General features: G+C 37.5%; 1 protein-coding gene, 3 long non-coding RNA genes and 1 pseudogene across 6 annotated transcripts in view; 1 reads left to right on the plus strand and 4 right to left on the minus strand.

Moving 5' to 3' along the window:
* The window catches only part of LOC112170218 (disease resistance protein RPV1), a 94,169-nt gene that overhangs the window by 10,160 nt on the left and 56,152 nt on the right, over positions 1–27,857 (minus strand). The window lies entirely within an intron of this gene.
* Positions 693–6,167, minus strand: LOC121050127. 3 transcript variants are annotated; one of them, XR_005802045.1, is made up of 13 exons: positions 5,840–6,167; positions 5,618–5,743; positions 5,257–5,418; positions 5,095–5,140; positions 4,929–5,015; positions 4,111–4,180; positions 3,265–3,452; positions 3,052–3,180; positions 2,885–2,937; positions 2,301–2,381; positions 1,926–2,110; positions 1,014–1,449; positions 693–901 (listed from the first exon to the last, which is right to left on the minus strand). It is a non-coding gene; the product is annotated as an uncharacterized LOC121050127 (long non-coding RNA). The 3 variants fall into 3 exon arrangements; XR_005802046.1 differs by having other exon boundaries at positions 693–1,449; positions 4,111–4,177; XR_005802047.1 differs by lacking the exon at positions 2,301–2,381 and having other exon boundaries at positions 693–1,449.
* Positions 6,726–8,310, minus strand: LOC112169523. The gene is made up of 3 exons (XR_005802051.1): positions 7,816–8,310; positions 7,268–7,338; positions 6,726–6,796 (listed from the first exon to the last, which is right to left on the minus strand). It is a non-coding gene; the product is annotated as an uncharacterized LOC112169523 (long non-coding RNA).
* Positions 8,621–13,475, plus strand: LOC112170223 (annotated as a pseudogene).
* Positions 10,836–11,412, minus strand: LOC121050128. The gene is made up of 3 exons (XR_005802052.1): positions 11,203–11,412; positions 11,084–11,085; positions 10,836–10,968 (listed from the first exon to the last, which is right to left on the minus strand). It is a non-coding gene; the product is annotated as an uncharacterized LOC121050128 (long non-coding RNA).

Below are 27,857 nucleotides of genomic sequence, written 5' to 3' on the forward strand. Positions count from 1 at the left end.
TCTAGAACATCATATTCAATTTCAAAAAGATAGCCTACAGCAGAAAGTACCTCATTTGCTATTACAGTAAAACTATCTGAGTGTGTAACTGACAACTGAATTAAATCAGAGGACAATGAGATGATGGTATTATAAACCTTCTTCAAGAAATTAAGACAAGCTCCCTCAGAGGCATCCTCTGTTCTCACATAAATCTTTTCATGCATAAAGACCGAAAGTACATTATTTATAGCTTTAAGTGTGCAATGAACATCCATTAATTCAGGGACCACTTTCAGCTTAGTTTCAAGAAAGCCATTTATCTCAAGCAAAAGAGGCTTCATAATCAGTACAAAAAAATAGTGAAGCGACTTTCGTGTTTCTGGATTGAAAATAGTTGAGCAGTAATGTTTTCCAACAATATGACTGTCAGACGACATCGTAAACATTTGACCCAATGAACTATCTTCTAACTGCCTTGAACCTTCACTTTTCCCCATCATTTTGGTACTTGCAGTCAGTGCTGAATCCCTCTTTAGCTTTTTAACTTGATCAATAAGCAAGTGAAACAATACTCCTATGCTTTCTACTGCAAATGCATTCTTTGCAGCTAAAAATTCCTTTCACTTTATCAAATAAATGTCTATGATAACTTTTGTTGATTGTTTTGGAATCTTTTGACTGGTTGGATGTAGCGTCTTTTTCAGTACTGCATAAGCTCAAAAACCCATCATTGTGGAGCAGGTGATATAGCCCATGAGATAATCCATCTTCAACAAGCTTCAGTAAGTTTCCCGTCCAACCGGGATTACTTCCACCAATCTGGAGATGCAAGAGACCCAAGAGACGCAACAGAGGCTCAAGGAGCTTATTACTAAAATCACGAAATCCATCTTTCCGAGCTGCGTGAGCCCTTAAAAACCTGGCAAATGGCTCAAGCACCAAGCACAAGAATTGGAAACAAATACACCCTCATTGCCACTAACAAGAGCTTCACTGTAAAATTTAAGTCCAAGGTCAAGAACTGAACTTACAGTTGTAATCCACACGTCTAAATTTTCATTTGAGAAGCCTTCTTGGGATGAAATACAATCAAGCACAGTAGTGTACAATTGTAACCCTTCACCAATAAATGTTTTGTTCAATAAGGACAGTGCACTTCTTGCAATCCAACATATAGGGCGTAAAAGGTTCCGTGAGAAAGTTAAAGAAACAGTTAATTTCAGAGACTCCTCCAAACAGAATTTAAAAATCTCCCAGCATCTTAAATCCAAATACGTATATATAACTTCAGCTTGATGCTTCTCTCCACCACTCTCAACTTTCTTTCCTTCGGAAATCAACAATGATTGGACCCAATCACTGACAAATATTATTAAACGTGACATGTTCACCGCTTGATTATCCTCATCACTGCTGCCTCCTTCTTTCACCCTCGACATCACAAAACCATGAGCTAGTTCCACCTTCCTGCAGTAGAAACCATGGTCATGAAATGTTGAGTGGTCAACAAACTTGCAAAAATAGTGTCAACATTAATCAAAAACACACGCTACTGAATCAATTAAGTGCTAATATTTACAATGGATCAGATTTTCAGTGGCTAAAGTTAGATAAAGAAAAAAGAAATAGTAAGGAGAAAGGAAAACCGTAATGAATGCAGAGAGCAAATGTTGAGAGAGAAAATAAGTTTAAAAGTATACATTATATCAAGATTGAACTGAAATGATATCTAGTATACATTATATGAAGATTGATACAATTTACTTTTAATCAAAAGTAACTTTGGAGTAAATCATCAATTTCATGTTGAAAATAGGAAATAATAAAGAATCAATATAAAGACTCTGATGATCGTATTTTTTTAATATGAACAGAGTAAAGAAGTAGTAGAGAATATACTTTTATCAATCATAGTGATAAAATAGCTTGCAGAGAAAACTTACCAAGGAAGGGATAAACTATTCTTTAGCTGTGTCTTGTGTTTGGGTCTCCAGCTAAAGAGACTCAAAAGAGGGTCTACATTGAAGGATTTTATAAAAACTGGTTGCAGGTAGAACGCACTTTTGGTGCTTTTAGATATTCATTTCATAAGGTGTTGGCCTCTCTTGGTTTGTCGAGCACTTGATACCTAATCAGCAGCATATCAAACGAACAATATGATCAGCCAACAGATAACATAGTAAAGAAGAAAAAAAAAGAATACCAAAAGAAGAATCAGCCAACAGATGACATAGTAAGTTAGAAATGAATCATAAGAGCAGTACATTAACATTGTGGGAACAAAAGGAGAGAAATTTTGTTATTCTAAAAGAACTTACTCAGTTTATATTGTTGCGCCTGTGGAATGCGTGGATTTATCATGATGCAAGTGTGGTTCGTGCTTGACGCTGTAACTCGTTCTGTAAATTATAAGAGTAACCAAAAGGCAAACTAATCAGCTCGAACATTAATTATAAGAACTCTGAGCCAGAGTTCTTCATGGGTAGGGAGCAAATGAGACACTCTGAACAGAACAATTATTTGTCATCTTCTTAGTTCATACAAATAGATTTCTTGATCTATAGCAAGACAGAGTTCAGCGCTGCCTCATTTCTCTTAATAGTAGTCATGCACATTTAAGAAAGGGAAGATGTTTTGCTTTCAAATCAGTTTCCTAGTACATAGTATAATTCCAGAAGACACATGACAGCTTTTAATTTTAGAAGTTCCAACATATTTTCAACATCATGAATTCAGCTCTGAAAACAAAGTAAAACCAATTGCATGCGGTTTCAAAGAGGGGAATGCATCTCTATCGAGTGGAAAAAAACCTTACTGATTGCCTGAACATTATGAACTTGTATGGAGTATAAGAGGACAACAGAGGAATGCCATGAAACAGAAGAAATAAAACATTTAGTACCTGAGTAACTTCCTAACTTTCTTTTTGGACATATTCAGGCTTTCTGCAATCCTCTGAAAACAAAGTGTAATTAAAGAAATAAACATTCCTGGCATCAGCATGTTCATATATACTTTAGTTGACAAAGTAATTGCTTTCTGATGATAACCAAAAAAAAAAAAACTTACATCGATAGATGGAGTTATTCGTTTCTCTTCCAATCTAACTTTTGCATTTTTGATTAACCCTAACCTCTCATGCACATGTGTAGGCAGTAGTAAGGTTCTGGAATTTTCAACCAGTGCTCTTGAAACACCCTGGAATGCAAAGAACATGTATACCAGTTTTAGCCTTGCCAAAGAATCAATCTCTCATGATAAATGATATATATTACTACTCACCAAGTTGTTGACCATTTAAATTGAAAAGAGTGGTCTCCCCTGACGTATCCACCAGTAAACATAAGTAGAGATTTTGAACCCCCTTGATGAATCAAATTTCTCAACCATCGTGTAGTAGTTAAGCCACCCTATAATAAGCTTCGTATATGAGAGTTGGACCGTCTTAGATATAGTTACAGGGGTGGAGTCTGGAACAGGAAATCATGAAATCAACTCAACTTAGAGATGTAGCAACATTAAAGAGAACAGCCATAGAGCATGAGGGTAGATGATATTCTAAATGGCAGACGTATAAAAGAACTGAAGGCAGGGAAGTTTTAAAAGCTGTATGCCGAAGGGAGAAGTCAATTAAACCCAAATTTAATCCCAAATAGCCGCCCCAAAATAGCTAAAGCTAATAGATTACTAATTAAGGGGAAGAAAAAAAAACCAACAAAACAAAAACTGCTGCTTATCATCTAGTAAATTCAATAGATCAATAATGTCAAAAACCAATGCATCAGTCATGAAACAATAATTCTTGGTTGGTATTTATTTTATATGATTTTTGAAAGTGCAGAAAAGAAAATTACATGCTTCAGTTATTTGTTGAGTACTTACAGCAGAAGAAATCTTTTGAAAATACTTTGTGTCCAATAAAGCAATGTGTGGTTATGCAGTAAGTGTTGTTTACATTTTTCTGAATATTACAATAAACAACATGGATATTTTTGGTTATATTGTCTTGTTCAACTTCAAGCCCGTCTAGACTTTGAGCTAAGAAACTGCATGCAATTCATGAGGACACAACAATGACTAAAAACTAAGCTAACAAAAAAAAAAAAAAGTACAACAAAATGGCCAAACCTGCGATCCTCACTCTTGCCAAATCCATCAAAAGCAGAAAGCAGAAATCAGAACACCACAGTCCCTTCTACTGCATAAAACACAAAGGTTAATCAAACCAAAGAAAAATTTTCACATGCCAAACCAAAGAACTCAGCAAGAAATAAATCAATACACACAATAAAAACTAAACAATATAAGATGCTGTTTTTGATTGCAAACATTAAGAGCATATATAAAGTAAGTTATGTATTAGAAATATCTGTACAGTTATTTTAGTTAGAACTATTGAAAAACCAGATTATACAAAAAAAAATGATACTATTGCAAATTGTGAAAACAGCAAGAACAGTAATCAATTTCTATACTTATTAGTCATGGATTTTTGATGCATTTTCTATTTGGCTCCCATGAAATACAGAAAATCAACTAACTAATAAGATAAAAAAACAGATAATCAAATATCTAATAAGAGAAAACCAAATTGAATTAAAGATTTATTAGTAAACAAAGTCCCAAATTATGAACCGGAGCATATAATAAGTAATAACAAATCAAACTATCAAATTAATAAAAATAATAGAATCAAAACAAAGACTTAAATCACCTACTACAACTTTGTCATCTTGTTCTTTTTGTTCTTCTTATTTTTTCTTTTTCAAATAATCGTATATGCAAGTTCATGCAAACTATTAGAAAGTATTCATTTAGAGATACCAGAAACAAAGAAAAGAAAAACTTGTCTCTGAAAATGATTGAATGTTAGAAAGGAAATTTATTCGAACTCAGAAAGAAGATCACAAATTCAACTAAAACATAGGTTTAATTACTTGACTAACCTCGAGAGCAACCTCTGTAAGTAAAGACCCTCAAATAAACTCAGACTCAAAGCCGTTCTCTTGTGCTTCGTCGAATCAGTTAAGTTCCTATAAATTTCATTAAAATGAAAGGATAGCTAAAGAAAGAAAAAGAAATAAGAAAAAGAAGTATGTTCACAGATGAAACCTTTTCTATTTGATTTTAGTCAAATCTTCCTCTCTCAGTTTGGGAGCTGTTCAAAAAACAAAAATACAAATACAAATCAGTGAACTAAATCATTATAGGTATTTAACAAAAAGATTAATCTTTATTCATGTTGTCCTGATTGTATGGAATTAAGAATCTTACCAGGCCGTGATAGGTATTGATGTTGATGGATGTTTCTGATGTCGGCGAACAGAAGTGCTGATATTGATAGAGGGTCCTGGAAACGAAAAAGAAGTGAAGATCTTGCTTATATGGTCTTGCTCCAATCCCTCTCCCCCAGTATCTACGTCCACCCAGCCAAAACTGAGAAATGCAAAACTGATATAAGTGAAACCCAAAATTGTATTGTATGAGAATTCAACCTATCCAATAACAACGAAGTGGAGAAGCAAAAAAATATGAAGCAAAGACAACCATTCAATAAAAGGCTCAATCTTCAAAATTTTACTACCCTCAGATCACGAAAAAGAAAGCTTTAACTTTTATTTGGGCATAGGCTTACCTGAGAGAGAGGATTGACTGCGAATTCCGGTACGGACAGAAAACTCGTCGGCGAAGATGAAACCTCCGCCGCTGCGATCGAGCTGACAGAACCTCTCGTACAGAGAAACTATCTCCTGCTACGAAACTACGTAGGACAGACACAGATCAAAGTCAAATGGGAATCCTAAGGTTCGTGATTCACTAATGAAATCAAGGAACAGCGAGATTGTTGGGTTGTTACATGTGTGGTTGCAGTGTTGCTGTACTTCTTCGATGGCGATAGCTTGATGAACCTAGGGGCGGGCAGAAGGGAGGAAGAGAGAAACCAACAGGAGAGAGAAGAATCGGATGGCCGTAGAAGAAAGAAGAAACTGATTCTAGTACAGCTCAGTGGCAGAACCGCATAAAAAATCTCGAACGAGGGCAAAACCATCACTTTAAATCGGACCCTTAGGAACAGTAACTCATCTTTGGTATATAGTAAATTTTGCATTACAGAAGGAAAGATAAAAACTCAGATTCTTCTCAAGTTTCGAGGAGGATATAGAAGAGTTATGCAGACTTTGTTTTAGTAGTTGGAGCATGAAGTTGCGTGTTGGCCACTGGTCAACTCCGAGCATTGGATGGGGCTCACCAGATGAGCAGCCCCGCTGACATCTGAGCACTTCCATGGAGGTGTTCTTGTTGTTGCGGTCATGCCATGGAGATTGATGTTGGAAAGAAAGATTCCGGTGAAAGGGGAGTTCTTGAGGCCCTGCCTGCAGAACTTGTATACCCCAGATGTCTGTTAATGTGATACCCTTTACCACTGGGAGTGCATTTGGATTGAATTTGTCATCAGGGTGGTCTCCAACATCTCCTGCAATCTTTATACCCTTCCGTGCCTTTTCCATGAACACATTTGAAACTGTTATGTTTCTTATGAAGCCTCCCCTACAGATGTTTGTTTTTATATGGATACCAACTCCTACGTTGTGAAGGTTTATGTGTTCGGCAAATACATTCTCCACTCCACCAGAGGTTTCACTTCCTATTGCAATTCCAGAAAATGGGGATGATCCTCTGATCCGACGGATGGTAATGTCGGAACTAGGGTGACCATAAGCAATCCCATACTCATCCCATCCACTTTTTACAGCCACAAGATCATCTCCAGTAGATATGTACGAGTCCTCTATGCAGACATTAGAGCTTGAATCTGTACAAGGGATATACAAAATACATGTTATAAATATAAGTGCTTCCCATTTGAAGAGGCAAATAAAGAACTGATTATCATAACTATTCTACAGCCAGTCCTGACATAAGGGGCCCCTTCTTCTGGGTCTGACTTCAGACTTGCAACCTAATGATGTCTTAGCACTGAGTCTACTTTTCTATAGCTAAATGCAAAAATCATAATCAAACAGCACAAGGTGCTCAAGTGTTGACGGAACATGTCCCGTTCCTCTCATGATATTTATTGTTAAAGACCTCACTTTTGAATACACACATGCTATGTATCTAGAATACTTCCTTATACGAGAGATGAAATTGCATCTCCAATGCATGCTCCTCTAATCTATCCTCAAATCTAAGTGACTTCTGATGTATTTAATCTTAGCATGTAGCAGCACTAGTGTTTTCTTCAATGAACAATATGTGGTTTATTTAGAAAACAGGCATGTACCTGGATCAATTCCATCGGTGTTGGGAGAGTCAGCTGGAGCCAATATTGTGACATACCGGACAACAATGTTGCTGCAAAGATGGAAGTAGGTATCAGATCAATTACAGCTCTACCCTATACTCTTTGCAGAAGATAGATTAGAGTATTACATTATGAAGGGTAGTTTAGTGAGTCAAATAATTTAGCTGCTCATTTGATTAATTTCTGGGGTGACGGAGGGATCGTACCATTTGAGCCTAACATTAGCTTATCATCTGGATGCAAATTCATCAAGTAATTGAACTTCCGTGCATACAGAATCTCCAAGCTAATTATATTTAGACAGTATTTACCCTTGTTGAACAGGTTATTCCACTTTTCTACCACCTAACTATAACTATTGTCCCTATCCAGCTATAATGTGGAGCTCTCAGCTGTGAACCACATTCATTAACTCTTTCATCAAAGTTAGCAAATTGTGAACCACATTCATCACAAAAACAATTTAGACCCTCAAATTAACTATAAGCATACTAATTAGCTTCTAAATAGTGGGATTAACAATCTACCTGTGTGGCTTTGATAACAGCACCTCTAGCCAAGTAGAGTCATGTGGCTAGTGAGATTGAAGCTCTCCGTTAAGTACACCCCAGGAGGTATGTAAAGAAGCGTGCCTCCTCTCCTGTGCAAATGCTGAATCCGATAGATATATCGCCGCCCGAAACGCCTTGGTGTTAACCATCACCGATGCCCCCAAAATCCGCTATCGAAATCTTATCGTAACGGTACTTCATTGGCACTATCCCTGAGCAGGTCACCGGCTCCGGCTCCGCCGCCGAAGAGACATAGCTGAGGCATAGGAGGAAAATCAAAAGGAAGAACCAGAAAGCAGAAGGCATTTTCGTAAATTCGAGTGTTTTTGTAAGGGGGTAAAATTGAGACGAGATGAAAGAGGTGAAGGAGCCAAAGGCAAAGGTCCAAAGAGGGCTTTAAGGTGAAATGGAAGAAAATGGGAGAGAATTAAGGAATGTGTGAGTGATTAGATCTGGGAAATGTTACAAAGAGAAGAGTCCAACAGTTGGAGTGATCTTTGTGGTTGTCGGTTTGAGCTTAAAGCCAACGGCTGAAACGAGTCCAGTGGAAGTTGGGATCGGAGATTTTGGTCCGTTGAAGGATTATAGTGAGAGGACAAGGGTTGTGACTTGTGAGTAGAAGAAGAAGTTGGGGAGCACAGAGAGGGTCGGGAGCAGTGGCTTCTGTCACTGGAATAGCGTTTGCCAATAAATATATCAAAAATAAATACATGCATCACAAAAGCAGTGGTTCCAAATAATAAAAAAAGCACGAGAGGGAACCCCATCTCAGCCTCTCATTTTCTCAGCCTCTCTCTCTCTCTCTCGAAACCAAAGCCTTAAGCCTCAAACTCTCAAAGCCTTCGCTCCTCCGCCACTCTCCCTCAAATCTCCCTCCAGAAGTTCGCCGTCGCCGACGATCTCAGTGGACCACCGAGGTCGACCATCACGCGCTGGAGCTCGTCCTCGGGGATGTTGGAGCCGAGGGGCCCGAGGTTGAGATCTTGCAGTCGCCGTTGGAGTCGAAGCTCTTGAAGACGCGGTGGACCTCGTCGAGTCGTCTGTCACGACGGGTTTGGACTTTGGACTTTGGAATATTGACGGCATTAATTGGATAACAGCCAGTAGGTGCTCAGGTCAAGAATGCCTGGACACGAAGTTGCCAACGATGACATGATGATCGATGAGTATGAACAGAAGCAAGTGAATGCTGTTCCTGATGGATTTAACTCTCAGTATCTCAAAATTTACTATGGTAAACAATCTTCACTCCAATTCTACTGAAATTAGCTACCTAATTGTTAGATTTAAGTCTATAAGCAGATCCATCATTTTCTCTTGTCGGGTCGATGGGATTGGTTGTTGTAATTTGTAATTCAATAGATATGAATATGTGAACATTTGTCTAGTCTATTTGCTGTTAAGATATGAATTTTGCGATGGATACTTCTCGTTAAAAAAAAAAAATGTGTTATTTGTGGCAGGAAAGCTCTTCCCATATGAGGAAATGTTTAAGTGGATGTCCTATGCAAATGGTAAGTCGCATTCTCTATCAACCCATTTCCTAACATTCCTTTCTTTTTGTGTGTTGTACGTGCACACCTGGAAAATGAAACTTGTTTTTTCCTGGGAATTTGTAACCTGATTTCTGATTTTTTAGATGGCAAGCATCCTGCATGCAACCAGTCCTACTTTGGCCGGAGAGAGTTTTCTTTCACATTGGATAATGATGTTTATCTGCGGTACAAAACTTTCAACTCCGTGTCTGAGCTTGAAAATTCTATCAAAGAGAAGTGCCCCGTCAAAATAGATATTGGGCCTGTGTACAATGTTGATGTAAGCTTTTCATAACTTTACTTCATGACTTGAATTTTTATACTCTGTGTGTGTATGTACATAATGTTTGTCTTCTCAATTAAGTATTGAGAAAAGCCCTATATATTCTACTAGAAAAGCCTAAATGTCTATATTTCAAAACTAAAGCGCTAATGAGCAAGAAAAGGCCCCTTATTATAGATAGGTGAATCATGTAGATCTTGGAATGCGTATAGAAAAAAGATTTATATGAAGTTTCAAAAAAATGCACACCGATAGATCCAAGACAATTTCTATGCATGGTGTTCTTGTTTTTCCTTTCTTTTTTCAAATTGTTGGTTTTAACTGTTGTGTATGGTTGTGTTTCTGATATGGCCATGTCTCTGGTTTCAGTTCTAATCTTTCTAATGTTTCAGCCTGCAAAGAGGCATTCCTATGCTCAAAGTGGTTGCTACCCCGAGGAGAGGGAACTGATTTTTGATATAGTAAGCGAATCAACCATTTGAATTATGAAGATTGTAAATAGTCAGTCTAACTGAACTTTTGACAATGAATGCTATACCACATGTTTGACAAATTATTTTTCCTCACAGGATATGTCAGATTACGATGATGTTAGATACTGCTGCTCAGGAGCTGATGTGTGCCTGGAGTGCTGGCCGCTTATGACAATTGCTATCAAAGTGATTGACACTGCCCTTCGAGGTAGGAATTTTCTTTCATTGGCATTTGATGTATATGTTATTAGAACCATTGATTTTTCACTTTTGTGAACTTCTTTTCTGCAGATGACTTTGGTTTCAATCACATTCTCTGGGTATACAGTGGCCGACGTGGTGTTCATTGTTGGGTTTGTGATGGGAAAGCTAGAAGGTAAATCACTTGGTAGTACGTTTGATTCCTAAGATATGTAATGACACTTAAATAGTGAATTTTAAATTTTTTTTTTTTTTTTTGCAGGCTCACAAATTAACTGAGAGCAGCTATTGCTGACTATTTTCGTGTCTACAAGGTGGTATACTGTTTGAAATACATATGGGTTAAAAGACACTTATATGTTATACAATTTTGTGAAAGTTGTTAATGATATACTTTGTTCAGGGCAATGAAAACAGTCATAAAAAGGTTTCTTTGATGGGCCCTGCTCTTCATCCATTCCTTGTGTAAGTGTTAACATAGACTGTTGGGTTTTGTGATACTGGATCCTTTGTTGCCTTCACTAAGATGTATTCATTCCTGCAGGAGATCATATACCGAAGTTCTTAAGGATTTCTTTGAGAGGACATTGCTTTCCAGTCAAAAGATATTTTCTACTGCAGAGAGATATGAAAAGATCTTAGATATGATTCCTGATGAATGTATACAACTTTTTCATGTCCTATGTGTCTTTGTGCTGCATCCAGAATTAATGTTCTAATTATGATACTTTTGTTATCATTGCAGCTGTCACTTCTGAGCTTCGGGGAAAGTGGCAAGATAATAGACGAACCTCCAATGCAAAAGAAGACATTAATGTTGCTCGTTGGGAGCAGCTGAAACATATGCTGCAATCTGGGAAACAGAAGGTACAGGATAGCAGATGTTTGTAAGTTTATTATTTAAAAGGACATTACCCTGGGACAAGAGTTGTCTTTGCGGTAGGATTTTGATATTTACAATTTCAATTAACCTCCTGAACCTAATTTTTCTCAACCTGATTGATTGTTTACGATGCAAGGACTGCGTAGATGTGTGGAGGAGATTGTGTTCTCTTATACGTACCCTAGACTTGACATGGAGGTTTGCACGACAACCCCCTGATTTGTTTTACTGTCTCCTTAGTTTCAACTTTCAACAACTAACTATAATATAGTGTACAGTCTCGGTTCTTGAAGTAGTGTGTCTAAACTATGTATATTACTCTAAACTAACTGTACACCGTGTACTATTTAGCATGGCTACACCCTTTATAGTATGTGTCCTTTTTAGTGTGCCTAAACTGTAAAGTAATTTCAAAAATATGTCCTTGTAGATTTTCTTATGATATGTATTTGTTGGTAGGTTTCAAAACATATGAACCATTTATTAAAGGCACCATTCTGTGTACATCCAAAGACAGGTTAGTGCCTGGGTTATTTAATATTGCTACCTGATATGATTGATTGTATTTTGTAAATGTTTTCAGGAACTCAACCGTTTAATATTTTAATAGGCGCTTGAATCTTCTTAAGATTGCTCTATTGATAGTTTCTTTGTTCTAGGTCGTGTTTGTGTTCCGATTGATCCCAACCGTTGTGAGGAGTTTGATCCTACTGCAGTTCCAACCCTTTCCACTGTATGTGATAGACCCATGGTTTTCTTCCGTTTCCATACATGTTTTCTTTCTTGGTGGGAGATTTTGCTATCTATAGTCAAACATTCTGCATATTCAACTATGTAACATGATATATTTGATATAGTTTTGAACATAACGTTGTTTTTTTGTCATCTCACCTGTTTTGCCCTGCCTCTTCAATGGCAAGAATGCTGGGAAGGTACAGGGCAAGTAGTACATATTCCTACTACATGTGGTCAGCTACATGAATCGCTTATTCCATTCTACTATATTAAGCATCAATCAAGTTTTACACATTCATCGTTTGTCCTTTCTTGTATTGTCAAGCATCTGAACATTTGCATTTTAGCTACATTCCAGTAATAGTTTTTTGTTTGTTAGTAGGCTAGCACTCCATATCGTATAGCATATTTTGTTCTAATCATGTGGGCACCTGCTTGCTCTTTCAATTTTTATGGGTGATTGATCCCAGAAATTGAAAAGCATCAAGTTTTATTCTGCTGGGTAGTATGGGCTCTAGTTCAATTTTGATCTTAATGAGGTACAACCTTTTTGCAACTGGATATTTCCTTAATCTTCTAGTAATTTTGCCATATTCATCCTGAACTAGATGATTCCAAGCATTCATGTAGATGTCTTACATTGCCTTTTCATTCTGGTTCTTAACATGAGCTATGTTACTTGCCAATGCAATCTATTGTCTTCTGAGATTTGTGGTCTCTTACATGGTTATGTGGAATTTCAGCTTATTGAAGAACTTAATAATGAGGGTTTGAGAGCAGAGGCTGATAACGGTACGTCACTAGCATCACTTAAAGTTCATTTCGTGTAGGATTGCTCATACCTAGACCAACAGGCTACTCTTGGGTGGTTATGTTGTATGATTAGGCAACTTTGATGTAGGAAATGCTCCAGCAGTGTTGCTGCACTAAGATGCTACTTCTGTCTTTTCTTTTATGATTGATGGTCTTGTATGTATTTTGCTTAACCACAGAACAGGATAGAACGTCACTTGGAAAATCAATAAGATTCTTCCAATCATCATTTTTGGAGCCTTTGGTAAAATCTTGCAAGGTATGTAATCTCAAGTTTTAATGCTCTTGTTCTTGAAAAAAGACGACTAATAAATTTAGTCATGTTGTCAGGGCACCTTTACATTGTAGTGTTAAGCTTATTTCATTTGTTTTTCATTCTGTGCAGGAGGAGATGATAAGTTCCTACAATGCGAAACTGCAGCAGTCGAAGTTGCAGCAGTCAAAGAACGTGCTTGCTGCAATCTAGTTCATCTTTGTGTAGTCATTCTTCAAAAGATGACTAAGCAGCTCATCTGAAGAGACACATAACGTTCACATGGTTCTTCTTTCCAATATGCTCACAAGGACCACAACCCTCATCCCCAAATCAATAGGAGATCAGATAAGCCTCAGCTGCTTCACCTACGTGGCTTGCTTTAATATCATAATCTGGGAAAGTTGAGGTCTGTATTACTCATATTTATCAGTTTGGTAGAAGAACTCTTACTCTTGCATCAAGAACTTTAAAATTCAAGGAAGTAGCCATTAATTTTTATTAATAACTGGATAATTTGTAGTAGCCATTAATTATTATTAATAACTGGATAATTTGTATCACTGGCAAGTGCCCTGGTACAAAAAGAAGGCTTAAATTACAGGGGACCCAAAACATAAAACCATATTAATTCCTTAGTTATTAGAAACCGAAGGAATCATATTTCAGATATGGCTCATCTGGTGCAGTACCATTTACACTTAGCGCACCAGTACCATTAATCTAAACCCAGATAAAGAGAAAATTAAAACTAAGCCTCTTTGGCTCTTTCCTAATTAGCAAGGACTTCCCAAATCAACTCTGGGTCAAATGAAGGCATTCTTGCAAGTGAACACCCTTCGAATTCCAAGTCCTCCATCTCCGCAACTCATCGGACCGTCGTTCGAAACCGACGGCGTGGATGAATTCTCACACCTCCCTTCCGACCCTGTCGGTGTTGGTGACGACAGCAGCTCCTGCCCCAAACCGTCGTAAAAAGTCAAATGCGACGAAGAGGAAGATGACGAATCCACTTTGGTCACTTTTTCAGTCTTAACCGAACCACTCCTGCTCTTCTTGGCATTATGTAAAATTAGAACTAGCCTACTGCAACTTAAATGCAGAACATATATATAAACTGAAGATATATTTCTATGTCAGACTAGGATTAGATATAGAGTTTAAGTAAATGACCAGTTTGGTTGGTGTTGTCCATTCCTTCTCCAAGATCCATACAATATATCTCCTTGTATTGATGGGAATATATATAGAGATTAGTTTATGTTCTTGCAGGGGAATCAACAAATCTGTAGAACAGTTTTGTAACTGCTTTGCAGTTATAGCAGTTCCTTCCATCAAGGAAACTGTTTATAACTCCTTATCTAGTCAGACAAGGTCTTATCTTAATCAATGCATAATTTGAATGTTTGTATTCAAATCAGATGGCTTTAATTAAGGGTTTATAAATGATTTTATAACTTAATTAAATCACCAATGTTTTATTTAAATCCCAATAACTTAGCTTCATTTTCTTTTGCTGCTGCAACTCGTATTCATACCAACTTTATATATCTAGTTCAATATGATCTTACAATCTCCCACTAAACTAGATATATGTCTAAATGTAAAAATGAAACAACCTATTGCTGTAGTGTGCACTGGATTTAAACAACATTCATCTGATTCTCAAAATTCTGTCAATTGCAATCAACTGTGCTGAATCAAAAGAATTGCAGTATGTTAACAACATAAAGTTTCTTGAAATCACATCACAGTAATTACAATTACATGAATTACCTCAAATGCAAAGAACTGAATATGCTTAACATATATTGTAATCAACAATTCTTTAAGCATTATTGACTCCAGATTAATCTTGGAAATAAGTCTATTATCTACTGCATAATATCACTGATTCATATCAGTACTTTATGTATACTTGAAATGATTATGCAGATGCAATATTTAGTTAAATTCATACTATATAAAATGAAGTAATAGACTTAAATGTGAAAAACAAATCACTTGAATATTGTAGCACTTATTAATACTGCAACCATTACACAGTAAACCTACAATTTCAATAACTTAAGCATCAATACTAGACAACACTCCCATCTTCTTAACATGCTCCACAAAACAAGCAACTGGTAAAGCCTTTGTCAAGGGATCTGCCAATTGTTCCTTTGTTCCTATCTTCACAATTTCCACTTCTTTATCTCTTACACTTTCTCTTACTGAAAAATACTTCACATCTATATTTCTAGATGCTGAAGTTCTCTTGTTGTTCTTTGAAAAGAAAACTGCTGCTGCATTGTCACAATATATAGCCATTGGTCTTACTGCAGAATCAACAATCTTCAATCTTGAAATAAAACTCTTAAGCCATAATGCATGAGCTGTAGCTTCAAAAATAGCAATATATTCTGCTTGGAATGTTGATGTTGCAGTTAATGATTGTTTGTTGGTTTTCCAGGATATTGCTCCACCAGCAAGCATAAATATGTATCCAGATGTCGACTTTAAGTCATCTGGATCTTGCTTGTAAGAAGCATCTGTAAAGCACTCTACCTTCAATTCTTGATCCTCAATTTTTCTGTAGACCAGCACATGATCTCTCGTTGCTTTTAGATACCTCAAAACCTTCTTACCTGCTACCCAATGCTCATGACCTGCATTGGATTGAAACCTGGATAGCATATTGACTGCAAAAGCTATGTCAGGTCTTGTGCAAACCTGAGCATACATTAAACTTCCTACCAGCCTTGCATATGGAACATTTTCCATGTTTTTCTTTTGGAAATTGTTCTGTGGACATTGACCCTTGTGAAGCTTATCACCTTTTGATATTGGTGATTCGCCATTTCTCCCTTTCTCCATGCCAAATCTATGCAGTATTTTATCCACATAATGCTTCTGAGATAATCCCAACACATGTTTGCTTCTGTCCCTCTCAATTTCAATACCGAGTACATAGTGTGCTTCTCCCATATCCTTCATGTCAAAATTCATGTGCAGAAATTCTTTGGTTGATTTCAACAAGGCTACACTGTTTGTGGCAAGTAGAATATCATCAACATACAAAATTAAAAATATCAAATAACTCCCACTGATCTTGCAATATATGCATTCATCAAGTTTATTCTCTTCAAATCCAAAATCTGTGACCACTTTGTCAAATTTCAAGTACCATTGTCTAGAAGCCTGCTTTAATCCATAAATGGACTTCTTTAAACTACAAATCTTGTTCTCATTTTCCACATATCCCTCTGGTTGAAGCATGTAAATTTCTTCCTCCAAGTTTCCATTCAAAAAGGCTGTTTTGACATCCATTTGGTGCAGTTCCAAATCATAATGTGCCACCAAGGCCATGATGACTCTAAAAGCATCCTTGGTTGACACAGGTGAGAATGTCTCATTGTAATCCACCCCTTCCTTTTGATTGTAACCCTTTGCAACCAGCCTAGCCTTATACCTTTCAATCTTTCCATTTGCATCTCTTTTGGTTTTAAATACCCATTTGCAACCTATAGGCTTCATTTCTGCTGTTCTTTCCACCAAGTTCCACACACAATTCTTTGACATGCTCATTAACTCATCCTCCATAGCCAATTCCCATTTTTCTTTATTGACAGATTGCATTGCCTCCTTGTAAGAAACAGGATCATTATCTTCTCCCAAATCAAATTCTACCTCAGTATAAAATAAATGATAATCATCAGAAATTGCAGGCCTTCTTTCTCTTGTTGATCTCCTGACTGGAACTACTTCTGGAACAACTTCAACTGCTTCATTCTCTTGAAATTCCACACCATTATTTGCTTGATCTTCAACTACTGCAGCTGGTTCATTTTGCAAGGTTTCTATTGGAATTTGATTTCCAATGATCATGTTTTCTTGAGTATAAGGATTATCTTCAACTACAATTTCTGGATAAACAAACCATTCTTCAAAATTCTTCTCATTTTGACTTGTGCTTGATGCATCTATTACTGCCTCACACTGATCAAATAGCTCATCAAAGAATGTTGCTCTATTTGTCTCAAAAATTCTTTGACTTCTTGCAGAATTATAAAACTTATACCCCTTTGATTTTTCTGCATATCCAACAAAAAATGCTGATATTGACTGTGAATCCAACTTATCTTTCTTCTCCACATCATAGACTCTTGCCTCAGCCTTACATCCCCACACATGAAAATGGTTTAGGCTTGGTTTATATCCAAACCACTGCTCAAATGGAGTATTTTTCACAACTTTTGTAGGAGTTCTGTTACTAATGTAATTAGCTGTCTTTAAGGCTTCTCCCCATAAAAATTTTGGCAGGCCTGATCTAACAAACATGCTCCTAACCATGTTTATTAGGGTCCTGTTCCTTCTTTCAGAAACCCCATTCTGTTGAGGAGTGTAAGGTGTGGTGTATTGAGCAATAATTCCACACTCTTCCAAATATAAAGCAAAGGGTCCTTTATGTTGTCCCTTTTCTGAGTATTTGCCAAAATACTCACCTCCTCTATCCGATCTCACCATCTTAATCAATCTCTCAGTTTGTCTTTCGACCTCATTCTTGAAAATTTTGAAACAATCCAACACTTGTGATTTTTCAGAAATGAGATAAATGAAACAATACCTTGAAAAGTCATCAATGAAAGTGACAAAATATGAATTTCCACAAATGGTTTGAACTGGAAATGGTCCACACACATCTGAATGTATTAAGTCTAAAAGATGCTCACTTCTTTTAGAATCAAGATTTCTGGAATTTGTCATTTTTCCTTTTAAACAGTCAATGCAAGTTTCAAAATCATTGAAATCTAATGCAGGCAAGACATTTTGTTTAACTAGTTCCTGCATTCTAAATTTTGAAATGTGACCTAATCTCTTATGCCACAAAAAGGATGAAGCATTGTGCTTGAACTTTCTTTTGACACCAGAAACTTTATTGATTGAAAACACATCAGTAGAACAACTATTTTTGCAGAAAACTTCATTAACACAATTAACATGCCAATAGCCATCAATGATATCTGCATTACCAAAACAGAAATCAGCTTTATAAAACAACATCCTAATATTATTACTTGAAAAGCTAAAATTACCATCTTTTACAAATTGAGAACCAGATACTAGGTTTCTCTTTATTTCTGGAATACAATACACATTAGATAGTTCTAACACAAACTTATTCCTAAACAATAACTTGACAATTCCTACAGCTTGAACTTCTACTTTTTGTCCACTTGCAGTACATACTTTAGTCTCATTCCTTCTTGGGATTGTTATTCTGGATAATCCCTGCAATGAGTTCACAATGTGAATAGGTGAACCAGTATCAAACCACCAAGAATTGTCAGTTTCAAAACCATTTGACTCAACAGAGAAAATAGATTTGAGTAAAAAGTTACCTTTCTTATTCAGCCAATTCTTGAAGCCATCACAGTCCTTCTTGAAATGTCCAACTTTCTTGCAAAAGAAGCATTTCACTTGACTTGGCGATGCATTGAGAGATTTACCCTTGGTGAAGTCAGATTTCACAGGGTTCTTAGATGAACTTCCCTTGAAGTATTTTCCAGAATTTTTCTTAAACTTGGGTTTTCCCAAGTAGTTCACTGGGTTTCCCATGTAGTTTATGGTTATAGCCTTACCCCTCTTGAGTACTTCAGTCTCCTCCTGTACACATATGGAGATGAGTTCATCAAGACTCCATTTTTCCTTCTGAGTGTTGTAGAGACTCTTGAGATGGCTGTATTGGTCTGGCAGTGAGTTAAGCAGCAGATACACCAAGAAAGTGTCTTCAACTGTCACATTTAGGCCCTTCAACTTCCCAGCAGTGTCTATCCCTTGCATAATGTACTCCCTGATGCTTCCTTGTCCATTGAACCTCATCTTGATCAATTTATTCATCAAATTTCCAGTCTCAGCTTTGTCAGACACCTTGTACTTATCTGCAATGGAGTTGAAAAACACCCTTGCATTTTCAGAATCTGCAATTCCTCCCTTCACTGCATCTGTCATGCTTTTCTTCATGCAGATCAAGGCCATTCTATTATGCCTATGCCACTGCAGGTACTTGTCCTTAGTCTCCTTGCTTGCATTAGCAGCTGGCTCCTGTGGTGGATCCTCCCTTAGCACATGATCAAAGTCTAGAATTCCCAGGTTCAATTCAATGTCTCCCTTCCATTTCTTGTAGTTTGATCCATTGAGCAGTTCAATGTTACTGATGCTCATTGGAAAATGCAGTGCTGCAATATGTATTGATGTATTCAGTATGGTATCTATATACCATTGACTCAATATAATTTCCCAATTGCAAATTGATAATTTGCATTTCATACAGTGTATATATTCAAGATAAACATTCGTCAAAATAAGAGTGATATCATTTGTGATATACAATCTCAAAAGACAACTAAAAAGTTCTTTCTTACATATACACATATCATCATACTGATTTAATTGAAATGACTTCTTTGGAAGCATATAACAATTCAAATGATGTTATCTTGATTAATGTTTTCTTGCAGAAAACTATAATGCTCTTTTACTGTGACTACTTTGATAGCATATAGTATAACAACATTGGTTCCTTATATGACATTTCATAAACTTTAACATGTCAATCTATTCATGACTACTGTGGTAGCATATGAACTTCAATGAAATTACACAACATTTATTCTAACAGAATTTAATTATGCATACAGGCTTTATCATATTAGTATTGCAAATTTTAAAAATAACCAGATCAATATAATCATATAAGCATGTATAAGCATTCATGTAATCTCAGAATCATAGATATATCAATCTTAGTCTAAGCATAGATGCTCTGATACCAATTGTAAAATTAGAACTAGCCTACTGCAACTTAAATGCAGAACATATATATAAACTGAAGATATATTTCTATGTCAGACTAGGATTAGATATAGAGTTTAAGTAAATGACCAGTTTGGTTGGTGTTGTCCATTCCTTCTCCAAGATCCATACAATATATCTCCTTGTATTGATGGGAATATATATAGAGATTAGTTTATGTTCTTGCAGGGGAATCAACAAATCTGTAGAACAGTTTTGTAACTGCTTTGCAGTTATAGCAGTTCCTTCCATCAAGGAAACTGTTTATAACTCCTTATCTAGTCAGACAAGGTCTTATCTTAATCAATGCATAATTTGAATGTTTGTATTCAAATCAGATGGCTTTAATTAAGGGTTTATAAATGATTTTATAACTTAATTAAATCACCAATGTTTTATTTAAATCCCAATAACTTAGCTTCATTTTCTTTTGCTGCTGCAACTCGTATTCATACCAGCTTTATATATCTAGTTCAATATGATCTTACACATTATTCTTCTCGAGCCGTCAGCGAAACCCAGCTTGGTGGGGTCCTTGAGGTTGGGGAAGTTGAGGCGCGCGTACTCGCCACGGAGCTTGTAGGCGGCGGCTTCGGCGATGTCGTAGGTGCCGAGCAAGACTCTCATTCTGTTCTGGGGGAGTCTGATCTCGGCGACCCATTTGCCCCAATGCCTTTGCCTCACTCCTCTGTACAGCTTCTTTTTGGTTGGTGGGGGCAAGGTACGTGGTGGAGCTAGCCAGAGGAAGAGGAGCTTGGGATTTGAACTGTTGCTGTCGGGCCACGCTTGTCGCTGTTTAACATTCACAACCTCAAAATTCTAAGAGGTTTGAAATTGGGTCAAAATTGCGTGGTGTGGATATGACTACATTGCCCATTATGAAAAATAAACAGTAATTGTGTCAAAATTATCACTTTCTTTTGATTACTTAATCAAAAATGTTATTTGCGCTCTTCAATAATATTTGTGCACTTCTCTGGAGAAGCATTAACAGTACTCTCTTATTTTATATGTATTGAATATGCGAATTCAAATTATTTATCTTTACTTTATGCAAAGGAAAATTCAAATAATAATATAAGATCATGACACGTTGAGTGTAATATAAGGTCTGTTGAATGAAAAAACATATGTCAAAATATTTGTGAATTGTCTCTAACAAGTTATCTAGACACACAATTTAACATACAAACTTATTAATCTCGTTTAAATATTACATTTTTGATGAAAGTTCTATCATATTATGAACTAGATCATTCGATTGTTACATTGAACAAAACAATACATCTTACAACTAAAAATTTCCGACCATCACACCTCCGCAAGCATTTGTCCTCTCCTCTAGTATGAACGTTATGCGATAACTATGATTATGAGGAAGGGTGTTGTTGTAAATGCACGAAAGATCTAGAAACGAAAAGGCGTAAAAGAACTGTATTATGTGTGTTGTTGTTGAACTCTTGTGAAACGCGAAAATCTTGTGAGATTTTTGGTTTCACTTTGCCTTCCTCCGTGTAGCCCAATGGTCCCTGTGATGCTTTAAAGCTACTTTGTCGATTTATTATAGACAGCAGCAGTAGTCACTAGTCAGCTTCAGTTTCTCGAACAAAGTCCAACACCCTCCATAACTCAACCAGGCCACGCGTCTTCTAGCTCTTAATCCCAAAAACCCTAACTTATCTCCTCTGGGTTTTGGCTTTCCTTTCATCTCATGCAGGTAGTCCAAGATATACTTACTAGGCCAGAGAGATTTTGCCTTTCTATTTTTCGATGCCGCAGAAGTTGCCAATTGCTACCTTTTTCATATAATGGTAATGGTGATGGTGATCGATATGAGGATGAGGATGAGGATATGAATGTTATGCAATCGTTCTTTGAGTGTCAACTCTGGTTTGAATCATTCGCTTCTCTAAGCAAGTTGTGAGAGCTTTTACCGCCAATTGCTTAGCTACTAGTTCACATACAACTAATCAAGTTGCGTGTCAAAAGTTTGAACACCATCCACTTTGTACAAGTTGTGTACGTCGGTCCAAATATGTGCTTTTGGACAATTGGGTATGAGCGGTTTGTGTGGATTGTTAGTGTGCGTGAAATTATATAGCAAAACTCATGCATCAACGAAGGATAATAGTCATGTTACGAGTTAAAAACTGTGGTGATGGTCAATGCTAATATGATGGGCATTCGCATATGAAAAGGTGACTACTACAACAACTTAAGTGGATCTACTTCACCATTTCCCTTGAGCTTGATGTTAATGCATTTCTATCTTCTACCTCTCGCAAAGCTAGTTTAAGCTATTCCAATATGTTTAGTCTCAACTATATATCATTCAAACACTAGTCAATTAAAGGAAATCGCTACCACTCGTCCTGAGGGGGAAAAAAAAAAGGACTTCGGAATAAAAGAAAGGTCATGAGACCAAAGTGGACGTCCTGATTTCTAGGGCTGGGCACGGGCCGGGTTCAACTAAAACTTTGCTGGGCCCGGAACCGGCCCGTTTTTTACGGTTCGGGCCCAAAACCCGCTTTGCAACCATCAGGGACCGGCCCGGGACCGGCCCGTTCCATTTCGGGCCGGGCTTCCGGGTTTTCGGGCCCAAATGCATATTTTCTATATATTTTCAGATTTCAACATATTCCAAGTTCAAATACAAATTCCTTTTTATTTCCGTTTTATTTCCTTTTTCTGGGCTTTAAGCCTTTAATGCCTCCATAAACAGAAAAAAGAGAGGGAAAAAAAAAAAAAGATCAGTAACTTGCTAATTCTCAAATAACTTAACAACGTAACAAATTAAAACAAGAACACCATGTTCATCTAGTAATCAACCAACAACATAACTAATCAAATCTGATCTTTACAACAAAAAAGAAAAATCAAATCAATTTATATTAATTGATCCAAGCAAAGGACCAGAAATCAGCCGAGTCATGGAGATCAAATTACGCAAATTGATGAAACCATCACTGACATCCTTCAACCCGACTTTTCCACGGAGGTAGAGCGGAGTAGCGGACTGCGCTTCCACGGCGGGCAGGAGAGGAAGAGCGGATCGTGGGATCCATGGAAGGGGATGATCTAGTTGGAGAGAGAAAGAGGTTCTGAAAATCTGAGCGGGCCAAAGCGAAAGGTAGGGGACGAGTGAAGACGGGGCGATGAGATCGGTGAGATGGTGGCCTTGAGGAAGGTTCTGGATTTCAAAGATGAGAAGTTTCAAGAAGAGAGAGAAATGGAGTTCTGGTAACCAAAAGGAAGAAGAAGAGAGAAATGGAGTTATGCGGCTGACAGAAAAGAGAAGAGAGGAGAGAGAGAGAGAGTAGGGTTAGGAATTAATATTAGAGAGAATGATTTGGTGTGGGGAGGTCTACAATATAAAAGTATGAGCCCTATTTTATAGCCAATAATATAGAGACACATGTCTCTTTTTATGTAAAACGGGCCTGACGGGCTTTTTAATTTCTGAAAGTGCAGGCCCGGGCCCGAACCGTATTTTGAAAGTTAAGGCCCGGCCCGAACCGTTTTGATAATAAAAAAAATGGGCCCGGACCGTACGGGTCGGGCCTTGACAGGTCGGTCCGGGTTTACGGGTTTTCGGGCTTAAATGCCCAGCCCTACTGATTTCCACGGCCAATATCCAGGGATCCTGGGGACTCATTCCTACTGAAATGAGTTTAAGGGGGTGGGTCTCGCTTCAACAGACAATTAAACATGGTTTAGTAGTGAAAGCAACTTCCTCCATAATCATCTAGGCAATCAAATTTTGCGATTGTCATTTCATCGATCGTTGCTCATTCTCGTAAGACCGAAACTTGTATATGAAGGGGCTTTTGTTGGATAAAAATTAGGGTTATGCTATGAAAAGCTATGTTTGCAAATAGTTTCAATGGTCTGAAAACCCCCAGTGATGAAAAAGTAAGATTGATATTCAGGGCCTTGGTGAAAACCAAATTTCTTTGAGGATGTTAGAAATTTAGTATGTCACATCATAAAACTATATTAAGGCATGAGATCCATAAAAGCATAAAGTTTAGATCGAGACTCAAACGATGACAAAATTAGTTGAAATTTTGACCATAACCATTTCTTCTTATCATGATAACATCCAACGGTCAATTTTGATAAAATCTATTTCCTCCGCCTTGTTGCTTATGGAATGTATATTTTTTTATGCAACTAATAAACAAGTTAGACCATATTAGTAGACATATAAAGAATTTGCGTGGTCCAAAAAATTGAAACTTGAATTTGACATCACCCATATATTTGTAGAGTATTAATAGGTATTGTGTAAAAAACTTAACCCGATCCGCCTTTATTTCGACATCAAACAAAGCAGTCGACTTTTTATACACTTATACTTCCTTAAGGGGAGCTGAACCATGAGGACATAAAATTCCCAAAATTTTTACATTGGTTGATATATCTCAAACCCACGAGAGTGGGAGAGCTAACAGATCGAGAAAAAAAGGTTGTTAAATGAAGGGTTATGAGCATATTAGTTTTATATGGTATTTAGGGTTTAGGGTTGACCTAGTAGATCGAGACCCAAACGATGAAAAAAATAGCTAAAATTTTGACCATAACCATTTCTTCTTATCATGATAACATCTAACGATTGACTTTGATAAATTCAATTTTGTCCACCTTGTTGGTTATGTATACCTTCCTTTCATATGTCTAATAAACAAGTTACGCCACATTAGTAGGCATATAAGGATTTTGTATGATTCAAAAATTGAAATTGGAAATTGATAAATTTGACAGTACCAATGTATTTACTACATAGTCTTAGATACTATGTAAAAATTAACCCGGTTTGTCGTTGTTTCGACATAGGTCAAAACAGTCAACCCTATATATGCCATATGCCATTAATTTTTGGATTTGATGAAAAACTTTGAGATGCACCAAGTTCGTGAGAATTTTTGGAGAATTTTTTGGACAGTCTAGCTATTTATTACAATTTTTTGAACTCAGGCAAGTATTATTGCGTTGGGGGAAGTCTAAGGTATGTTGATGTTTGTCCTACATCAACTTTTTTGTGAGCCCCCGAAAATTTTGTCTAATTTTTAGAAGGTAATTTTTCGCCAATAAGATTTTCACAAGGCGATTTAAGTGACGAAATCTATTTCGGAAATTGTTTTGGTGTCGAGACCACCTATTAGGCCGAAATTTAAACTTTGGACCAATGTTCTTTCATTCGGGCCTAGGGCGAAGTCGCGAAATAAATTAGGAGGTTTCCGATGAAAAACGAGTAAAAGAAAGGTTACGAGCCCAAAACCCGAAAGGAATCAGCAAGGAGAATTCTGTAATTCATCGCAAGGGCAAAATGGACATTTCGCATACGCAAGTATAAATAGGAAATTGTGGAAACCCTAGCTCATTTTTCTCCTTCCTCTCCCTCTCGGCCGCATTCTCTTTCTCTCTCCCCGACCTCTCTCTCTCTCTCGTTCTCCCTCTGCCATCACAGGAAAATACCATCTCTGGCCACCATCTCGCAAAACCACCACCACCAATCGATCCAGCACCCAAATCCGACCCAAGCCTAAGCCTTACCGTCGACATGCATCGCCCACAGCCACCGTACACGACCACCACCGTCGCGACCTCACTGCCACTCCTCCTTCGTTGATCTCCGATCATTACCTCGCCACAGTGCCACCACATCTCCACTCAACAAGCGACGAGGAGTAAAACCCAGAAGCCCTGCCACCCACCGAAGCTGAACGACGCCAAACACACATCATCGGAGCCCTCGGCTCTGCGCGTCTCGGTTTTCCGGCCTCCAGTCCAAATCGAGCAAAATCACCTCCAGAAATAGGATCAGCGCCTCGTCAATCACCACAACCCCTAACCCAGACCTTTGACTCCAACCAGAGCCGCCGCACACCGCCGTAGCTCCGCCGTGTACACCGCCGATATATCCAATCTTTCTGGTAAGCCAACCCGAGGCCCCTTTCCTTGTCCCATTGAGTTTCCAATTTCGAAATAATGGGTCTCTGATGCTTTGTTCTTCGATTGGGGATATTTAAACATTGGGTACGGAGGAGACAGAGAAGTACAGACTAGAAGGGAAGGCTACTGGTCTTGAGTTCGAATGTGTTCTTAAAGGAATGATGAAGAGATGATGGCGACTGCAAGATGCAGCACGTAGTGAAAGATGTGGTCTCGGCAGACTAAAATGGGTAAGGAACACAGGCTTTCGAATTTTTAATTTGATTGTTGTTGGGACATTGAGGTTAATTAATTAAGGATGTTGTTTTGTGGAGGAAATGAGGTCTGCAGAACTGCAAGCTTTCGGAGAAGGGAAGTGTTGGGTCAGTTCCATTTGCATTGAGGAATTGGTAAGAAACTCGAGACTTTTTTTTTGGATATGGATTGATTGAGAATGGATTATTGATCCTATTTTTGCGTACTAGGGAATCTGAAGGATTAATGGTGGTGAAATGCAGCTTCCACGATTTGGCTATCTAAATTGGAAAAGAACAAGGGTAAGGGTCTTGGTACTTCTACTGTGAATTATTGGTACATGGTGAGGTTGTGGCCTTGTGGATTACTTGAGATGAAATTGATTGAATGTATGGACAGAGTTATTTTCTCAATTAAGATGATGTATTTGGTTTTGGAAATGTCCTTTTGCTGATGGGCTTAATTTGGTGGTAATTGAGAATTAAAACTCGATGTGTTGAATGAGGTCAAAGGGATTAAGTAACCACAATTGTTTGAGAAATTGATTATGAAAATGGGGGATTTTATTTGATTGAGCTAAATTAGGATATTGGATCAACGTTCATGAAATAAGGTTAAAAATCGGAGTATTCTAGTGTTGCCATATCCCGAAGTTATCGTAAGAATGTAATAATTCGGGAATGGTAATTACTATTTATTTGCTAGAATTTAATGGTTAAGTAAAAAAGGGTCAAACCGGTTGACTTGGAATACATTAAGAAATTAAGTATAATCACCATATCCCGAAAGGAGTTTGAAAGGCGAAATCATTCGGGAATGGAAATTATTATTTAATTGCTTAAGGTTTAAAGGCTAAATAAAATGAAGTCATACCGGTTGACCGAAATTTTAACATGGAAACAAGTATGATCACCATATCCCGAATGAGCTCACTACGTTAAGTGAATTGTTCGGGAAGGGTTACCATTAAATATCGATTCAGAATAAATTGGTGACTCATAAAGAAATTGAGCAAATGAGTTATGAATTGGTTACTTATTGGTTTAATTTTATTATAAAGGGCTTGTGCGTGTGCCTTTGGAACTGGACGAAGTATTGAAATTCGAGAACGAACCTCATTGTGGACGAGCACTCCAATTCCAGGTAGGGTGAGCTGTCCCTTCCTTGTTAGAGGCTTTTCTATATGTGGAATGCTCTAGTATATTAATATGTTGCCTGCAAGTACGTTTTTGGGTTGTTCATTAGTCAATGCCTCGTGATATCCGTGTTTCCATAACTGATAAATGTTTATTGCGAAAATCGAGGCTAGACTTGCATGTTGAGATACTGTACCCATTGTGTGTTTATACTTGTGACCTGAAAGTGAATGGGACCTAGACGCGTAGATTCCTAGGGATCCCACGGTGTCGATAACCGTGAACCTCCGGAGGGGGCCGTGCTCCTATGTTTGTCGAGGAAAGTTAAGTATAGACAGTGAACCAGTCATAGGAGACTCAGGGCCAGGAAATGGACACTTTCGCTACTTGTAGTCAGAAGTACTACAGAGTAGTTGGCCGGTTCTCGAATTCAGGACGAACCAGGTCGGTCACCGATTTGTTTTATATTAGCCGGCAGGTAAGTATCTCGGAGCTCCAAATTGTGTGAAGCATACTGCATATGCTTTATAAAAGAAATAAATGTTTGTGGTTGCCTATTTTTAAAGTATTTTCGTTAAACGTGCACAATATTATGTAGTAAATATTTTCAAGTATATTATTTTCAAACCTAGCATGGTTGGGTCGGCCCCTACTGGGCATGCAAGGACGAAAGCTCACCC

The sequence above is a fragment of the Rosa chinensis genome, chromosome 6 (genome assembly GCF_002994745.2).
Source record: "Rosa chinensis cultivar Old Blush chromosome 6, RchiOBHm-V2, whole genome shotgun sequence".
Classification (NCBI taxonomy): domain Eukaryota; kingdom Viridiplantae; phylum Streptophyta; class Magnoliopsida; order Rosales; family Rosaceae; genus Rosa; species Rosa chinensis.